The sequence below is a fragment of the Geospiza fortis genome, unplaced genomic scaffold, assembly GCF_000277835.1.
Source record: "Geospiza fortis unplaced genomic scaffold, GeoFor_1.0 scaffold450, whole genome shotgun sequence".
Classification (NCBI taxonomy): Eukaryota; Metazoa; Chordata; class Aves; order Passeriformes; family Thraupidae; genus Geospiza; species Geospiza fortis.
This window is the reverse complement of record NW_005054416.1, coordinates 267,156-274,630: the sequence shown is the minus strand read 5'-3', so window position 1 is coordinate 274,630 and position 7,475 is coordinate 267,156.

Sequence of the window (7,475 nt, the reverse complement as noted above, 5' to 3'; positions counted from 1 at the left end):
GCTGGGAAAATCAAGTTGCAATCCTTAAAAACTACCTCTGCTTTTCTTAACTGAAACCCAACATAATTTTCCTTGAGGTAAAGAGTCCATGGACATGAGTTACAGTGGGAAATCCCTCTTTTATGCACGGGAAAAAAACTCACAAGGGAGGCCAAGGCCTGGAACACTTATCAACAAGGGCTGTGGGACCTCATCCTTAGAGATATTTTGCTGGACAAGTCCTGATCTGCCTCATCCAACTTCCAAACAGCTTTGCTTTTCTGCTTTATCTTCACTTACATGCCAATGATGTTTCCTATGTTCTCTGTAGTTTCCCTATCAAAAACAACTGCATAGATCCACATCATTTAACCTGCTGAACTCCTAGGAAAACACCTCTTACTCACTTGTTACTTCCACAACCATTGAAATTACACATGCTATTTACGAAAACCAAATGGCTGCCTCAGATACTGCAGCAACTTCATATCCTTCCATTCCTTTAATATGACCAAAAACTCTTCTGACAGTATGAAATGATGACAAGATTCCTCCTAAGTGTGTCATGCTGCTCAGCTCACTCCTACAGTACTAGAATATTCTCTTCAACTTGCATTTTCCCAAGTAAGTATCTCCAATGGGTTCCAGTATAAACCAGTGTGAAAGGGACAGCCTGGGACATGACATTGGTACTCAGATTTGGTTAGTGCAGCTTGTTTTCTACATCCTGTTCTTTAAAACAGATTTCAAATGAAGGACAAACTTCACTTAAGAATCTGCCCAAAATGTTAAAACACTGTTGACCACATTCATCCTGAGCACTAAAACTCTACAGGCTCCAGGGCACCCAGAAGCACCTGGTCCCACTGAAATGTTTATTTACAGAGTGTGGTTTGATGAACTGAGAGTAACTGACACTGCAATATGAGCACACGTCCTGCTGACCCATGTCCCGATATTCCCCAAGTCCTCAAGAAGCAAAAACATTTTCAAACTAAAAGAAAAATAAAAAAGCACTTGTCTTCAACTGCCAAGTAATGGCTGAATAAATAAATTTAAAATAAAATTTTCTAGTTGGGTTTGATTTCCCCACAGCTCCAGGCCCGTTAAGTTGCTCCTTTCCTTAAGGAACATTAATAGACACACAGAGTCCTGCAGCACATTCCCAATGACATCAGACCCTAATTCAGCACAGCACTCAATTATACGCTCAGCATTCATGGCAGCGGAAGTGCTCCTGTGTTTAACGTGTCCTGAACCTGAAGAAAGCTTTCAGTTTCAATAACCTTTAACTCACCTACAATAAGGTCATATTAGTCTGCATAAAATGGACTTAAAAGTGCAAACTGATGTCTTTCCACAAGGGCTATAAGCTTAACAGATACCTTTTCTATAGTGAAAATTTGCAGTGTTTGCAAAGTCAGAAGCCTTTAATCCTATAATTTAAAAAATGAGGGATTACTTTCCTTTTTCCATGATAAATGACCACTATTCTTGGAGTAAAAACCATCCATTTCAGCAACAATATGGAAATAATGCTTAAGAGCTACTAAGGAACTAACAGGAAAACCAAAAGAAATTAAATTTAAAAAATCTTATGTCATAAAAGAAACAAAAAATAGACAGCAGTGTACAAAACCGCCACACACTGAAATTTAATAAAGTATCAAAGCATGTTTTCTTCATTTCCAAAGACAGGACTGAGCCTGTGCCTATAGCAGGCTAAAGATGCTCCCTAGAATTACCAATTCTATTAGTATGTGGGATTAATATATTTTCATTGGGTTCTTTGAACTATAGCAAACTTTAGGGGACAAAACTGAAACATCTACACCATTACCTGTTTGGTTTTTAAAAAATCTTACAAGTATCATCCTTATTAGCATCTGAAGCATCAGACTCCAACCAACCAGGAGGATGAGCTGCTTTATCACCTTTAGTGGTTCAAAGCAGATTCAGCCAAGATATAATCTGTGCTTTTAATACAAGTGAAAGACCTTGTACTTGCCAATCAAAGCCTGCTCTTAATCCTCTCTGTTAAGACCTGCATTCACACAGAGCTAGAGTAACACTTCCATGCATTCTCTGTGGAATGTAAAGGATTCCCAAGCTCCTTCCCAAGGCACTGAGAGGAAGGTGATTGCAGAGAAACTGTGCTGCAGGGATGAGTAGGGACAGTTCCATGAAGACAAGGGTGTACTGAATGCTCAAATAAAACACCAGGTAGTACAATCACCTCTCACCACTCTGCTTCACTCTTAAAAAGAGCATCTGGTGTTTTACTGGCACTTGGAGAAAAACAACTGAACCTAAAACAAGACACCACCATAGGTGCCTTTTTGTATCCACAGCATTAAAAAATACTGAATCCACATCTCTTTCAGCTATTTCCATCTTTAATAATTTTATTGCCCCAAGAGAGCTGCCTCTCAGGACAACATGCTCCTCTTCACTGACTGCACTGCTAAAAAAAAAAAACAACCAGACTAAAAACCACACCTATTTTAGGTTCAGTTTTGAACTAAAATCAGGATTTCACAATGGTCACTATCACATATGCTAAACTGCATGACGAACAGAAAATTTAAGACTTTAAAGTTCTGACATTGATAAATTTTTTACTTTTATTCTCTTGCTCCTTGTTAACATGTACCATTTAGAAGTAAACATTACATTTAGAGAACTACAGTATTATTTTAAAAATAGTTCTGTCACAGAAGTCAGTTTTCCAGCACTTAACTCAGCATTTAAAGAAAAACAAAACCAAAACTCATCTCAAATCCTTCCCCCTTACAAAAGGTCCAACATGCCATGTCACTGGTATGACTTTGCTGTCTAAGAGCCAAAGAATTCGGGGACTTTTCCCAAGAGCAATCTTTGCTATGCAGCCTGGCTAGCTGAGGAATGTGTTCTATCAGACCACAAACCTTGCACCACTGTCTGTTAATACCAATCACTGCCCCAGAACACACAATCTTTTTGCACGCTGCAGTTTTTCCTAGCAGGGTTGCTTTGTTAGACATGTGCTAAAAGAGACTTTTGAGAGAAGTGTCACACCAGAGCTGCAGAGTCCAAAAGAGGAAAGAAGTTCAACGTTAACACTGAAGAGACCAGTTCATGGCATGTGAACTATGAACAGTTAATTACAACGTGGAAAAGCACTTTTCCTCCAGTAATGATGCTCACTGCAGTAACTTAAACTAATCTTTAATGCTGGGATATTCATCTCTCACACAAAGTCTGCATGCCTCTAAATCTTAAAACCAAGTTTCATCTTGGGTAAAAAGACCTCCATGCATTCTTTTCAGACATCAGGAAGCTGACATACCATAACAAACACACTACAAAAGGCACCTCCTTTACTGCTGCCCAAAAAAGCAGAACAGATGAGCAACACTTACTAAATGCTGCTGAACTGGAACCCCAGGTTATTTATATAGCTATTCAAAGTAGCACACATGTGAATAAAGAATAACATTTTAAAAATAAAGTAGATGAAAAAAAAAAGAAAATAATTCAATGCTTGTCCTCCATTCAAGTTTTGGGGAAAAAAACCTACATGCAATTTTTGATCTGGGCCATCGCAGGACAGGGTGCATGTAACTATTACACTGAGATGAAACTGTTTTCTTACAGAAAGGTAAGGTCAGGAGCTGTAAGGCCACGCTGAATCAGCAAACTGCCCTGTAGCACTCTTTTAATTCTTTTTTAAGAACTCAGCAGGTGTGGAAGTCATTCTGACCTCTGTTTTTTTTGCAAGCCAGTTTTGCCACCTCTCACGCAGCTACAATGTATATGCAAACCTAGTTTAACAGCCACAAAAGTGACACGCACACTTAGCAGTTCCTGCAAACATCCCTGCTTGCTCCTTTCATGGCTGTCTGCAAGTTTGCAGGACTATTTGCTCTCCTGGCTGAGGGAAAAGCAATGTGCTCCTAGCAGAGGCTGGCTAGGCACACATAGGAACTATTTGCTAAGTCATGAGAAAGTGACAAGTGGCTCTTTCTGCTCAGATTTTACCTCGAGCTGGGCAACTTGCACCCAGAAGGAAACTTCTTCCCAGTGGAGCCAAGGCTCCCTCGGGTCCTTACTGCCCCCAAGGGGATTCCTGGTGTTGGACCAGCCCCGGCACAAGCAGCTTCAAACACCCAAAGCGCCCCTCATCTAGCAGCACCAGAATGTACAGATGGAACATGAGGGAAGCGAAAGTAACGAAGTACTTTGGGTAAAATGTCACACCAACAACTTCAAAAGAGACCCCATGATCTGATAATCAAAGCCAAGAAACTCATGCTCTGTTCTTTTTCTCACACTACAATACAGAGCTGTAGATGTTACACATGCAGACCATGTTAGAAAAGGTTAAAAAAAATTCAAGCTGGAGGTAACACTATAAACACCTCGCTTAAAGTATCCATAGCATTCAGCATTTGAAAAATCCTGTCTGAAAGACTCCATGTAAGAAGAAGCTTGCCTCTTCCCCTTTGACAACCTTCCGCTCCTAAACCCTCAGCAGCTAAGAGTCCAATCATTTAATGTAACCATTCCATCCTTGTGACATTTGTAGCTATTAAGGAGGCAGAGAAAGGCACTGAACCAGGCCCTACTGCACTGTGAAATCAATGGTGATGGTGGCCAGCCAACAGGAATCCCTCTCTATCCTTTCCCTGTCACTCACATTAGGACACAAAAAACTTTAAATGTAACTTCTGAAAGTCATTTCCCAGTAGAGCATCGGGATCTCTTCCTAAACAAACTCTGCTGAGCTCTGACTTACAAAAAATGATGAGTTATAGGGGATTGCGCTTTTTTCCCCCCCTAAACATTGTCAGACACAAAAATTCTAAAAAGATGTTTTATTTGCTCACACACTGAGGTGAATCTCAGAGACTTACAGGACACATCACAGTGAAGTTATAAATTCCTGGGAATTACAAAGAAAAAGCCTGCAAGGAAAGTATTATCCAGCAACTGCACCTTTATAAATATGTTGATATTACAAGATGAAACAACACTCTGTATTGTTTTCAGAGTGTCATTCCACAACTGCATAGTTAAAAATATCTATTTTCATCACAATTTCTGAGTAACTCATTATACATGAAGCACAAAGACTATTTCAAAAGGCAGCAACGTCTTCCTGCTGTTCTCCAGTAGCTTAATTGAAGAGTCTGGTTCTAAGTCCTGGTAAAACACAGGAGACAGGGACAGAGATGGGTGAACACCCCAGGGTACCCCATCAGCTGAAAATGCTGAGACACAAGAGCCAGTGATCTCATTCCCTGCAACTTCTTTTCACAGTGAGAAAAGTAAAGACAAGGAGACTGAAATAGTTGCTTTTTAACATTATCTCAACTCTGAAAGTTCTCACAGCCTTTTATGTGCAGGCAACATAACCTGATAAAACTTAGTGAAAGGAGAAATAAAGCATAGAATAATTCATGACTTAGCCAAGGTCAAAGGAAAAATAACAAGTGCCTGGCCAAATCAAGAATCATACTCTCCAGTCCCCTTCTCCAGTCAGGAGAACTTTGTTGACTGAGAGGATATGGTGAAGACAGATCCAAATACTCGGTTAACTCTTACCTACTTAAGTTATCTCTTGCATTAATCAGGAATATCAATTACTGACTGATGCACAGTCTTTTCTGGTAAGGTAAAATGACCATTCTGCTGAAAGCCAGTCTCATCAGCTCAACAGAGGCACTTCTGACAAATTAAAGTAAACTGAAAGGTCAACCAAGGACAACTATTAAGCTATAAAAATACCTGTGCAGTCTGGCCATGTGCAAGAACAGTGTTCACTGCTGCTGTGATCTCATCTTTACAGAGAAAGAGACCCCCATACCTGTAATTAGGTATTAACTGGTAACAGAATTGCTCTAACATTCAACAAATTCAGACCAGCATCCTGCAAGAAAATGCATAGCTCACTTCAATAAACCTAAGTAAAACCAAGACCACACATGTGAATAAAGCTGAATGTGTGTGTAAGTGCTTGCAGACTTCTGGTTTAGCACATACTTTTATCACAAAATATCTGTGAAAGATTAGTGATGCTCCATTTCCCACAACAAAGAATTTTTACACACTGGTTCACTAATATCTGGTGCTTTTAAAGGGGCACAACTATTCAGATTTTATGCCAGTTTGGCACTTGTGTAGTACACGATGGACCATGGGGTTTTGGTTCCAAAGTGAGAACAAAAGCCAGTGGCCAGCGAGCACAATCCTTCCTGCAAGTTTGCCATTTGCTGAAGACCCCAGCCAGCAGTGAATGCTAATTTCCTGCACCTTCAGCAACTCAATACCTGCAAAAAAGAACTAGAATAGATTTCAAGCAAGTTACTATATATAAATATTGACATCCATTGAACATGAAAAAAAAATGCATTTTGGGGCCAGCTTAAGATTTCATGGATATTACTGTCTTTATATGCCATCATATTTTTTGCATTTTTGATTTAAATAACAAACACTAACATACTCTTCAACAGAGTACACGGAAAAGACAGGCAATTACTTCATACACATCTCAATTAGTCATTGAGTAGTTTTAGAGCTATCTATTTCAAAGGTACTTAATATTTATTTGCCAATCACTTATTAAATAACATGCAAGAATCACTTTTTAATTTTCTGAGAAACTCTACCTTTAGTTTTTTTAATTTTCTCCACTGCCAGCAGAACATTTGGCCCACCTTTATCTAAGCTCTGCTGAACATCTGTTGCATTACATGAGTATTGTCAGGCCCAAAGTCTGCTTAAGAGCTACAAGGAAAAATGTTCGTGGAAAAAGGCAACTAAAGGCACCACAAGAGCTGCCATGCAGGCTTATCCTTCACCTCCTCCACCAAGACATCCTCTTTTCTCTGGGTCAAACACTAAAACACTTTTGTTCTCCAAGTGTCTACAAGCCCCGTGGTTGTGTCTCATCAATAGTTTTCATCTACCAAGTGAGGTTAAGCAGAACAAAAATATAATCTTCTTCCAAATCCGAGGTGGCTGGAACTGGGAGCTGCTGGGATGTTACATGCGAGTCTGGTAGGTAAGTGCAGTGCAAGGATGACACACCTGGGCTGGGAACCCTGTCTGCCCCCGTCCCTGGGACACGTGTCCGCATCCACCCAGGAGCACACCTACCCCGGCAGCCCTACCGACCCCGGGGCCCACGGCATCTGGAACACCAAACACCGCCAGGCTGCCAGATCTGATTCTCAGCTCAGCCCAGGCCATCAGATTTGATTCTGAACTCAGTCCAGGCCACTCTTACAGGCTGCACTGCTTGCGAAGCGATGGGGCTCTCGCTGCCTCCTTCCCGCTGCCCAGTTAGTGCTTTCAGCACCCAAAGACTGATGTCGCTTAAGCGGTCCCGGGCAGGGCTGTGTCCAGCGGAGCCACCGAGGGCCTGCACAAGGGCGCTTTTAAACCCCACTCCGCGATCACCCTTTTCCCGGCTGAGCACGGAGACAATGGAGGCAATTTGTTCCCGCCGA